Source organism: Microtus ochrogaster, chromosome 6 (assembly GCF_000317375.1).
Source record: "Microtus ochrogaster isolate Prairie Vole_2 chromosome 6, MicOch1.0, whole genome shotgun sequence".
Taxonomy (NCBI): domain Eukaryota; kingdom Metazoa; phylum Chordata; class Mammalia; order Rodentia; family Cricetidae; genus Microtus; species Microtus ochrogaster.
In genome coordinates this window covers 83,913,621-83,914,245 of record NC_022013.1, presented here as the reverse complement: position 1 = coordinate 83,914,245, position 625 = coordinate 83,913,621, and positions in this window count along the sequence as shown.

Sequence of the window (625 nt, the reverse complement as noted above, 5' to 3'; positions counted from 1 at the left end):
CCTCCCGAGTGCTGGGATTAAAGGCGTGCGCCACCATCGCCCGGCTCCTTACCTCTTTAGAGGCAGGATTCTACTGCTCCACCCTCCACCCCATTCGGTGGTTGGTACTATGTTAAGGGGTGGCAGGAGCAGCTAACCTAACATCTGGGTGAAGGAGCCGTTTTAAGGTCCTTTGACTCATTGTTTTGTCCTGCATTTTACAGCTGAAAGTTAAACCACAAGAATTTACTTGCCTGGGATGATACAAAGAGCAGCCCAACTTCCACAGCCAGTAGAGCAGGCACCTGCTGCCCTTTTCCTGACCCCAGAAGTTGTTCTCTCTTCGATTCTCCCAGATTCCCATCCTGTCTTTCTCCAATCTGTGTCTCACATTTTTGTTATAGAACAGAAATGAAAACCTGTCATTCCTACTACTTAAAACTCCATTTATTGCTCTTTCCATGTCCAACTTAGCCCTGGCAGGCCCGTCTAGATCTGTTCTCGCCTCACTGCGCCATTTTTTAACTTTTTAGCTCTTGGAATTCACCCATCCACCCGTTTTTTTTTTTTTTTTCTTTCCACTGCTTAACTGCTGGATTCTCCGACCACCCCCTCCTCATAAAAGTCTTGCAGAAAAGACCCGGGA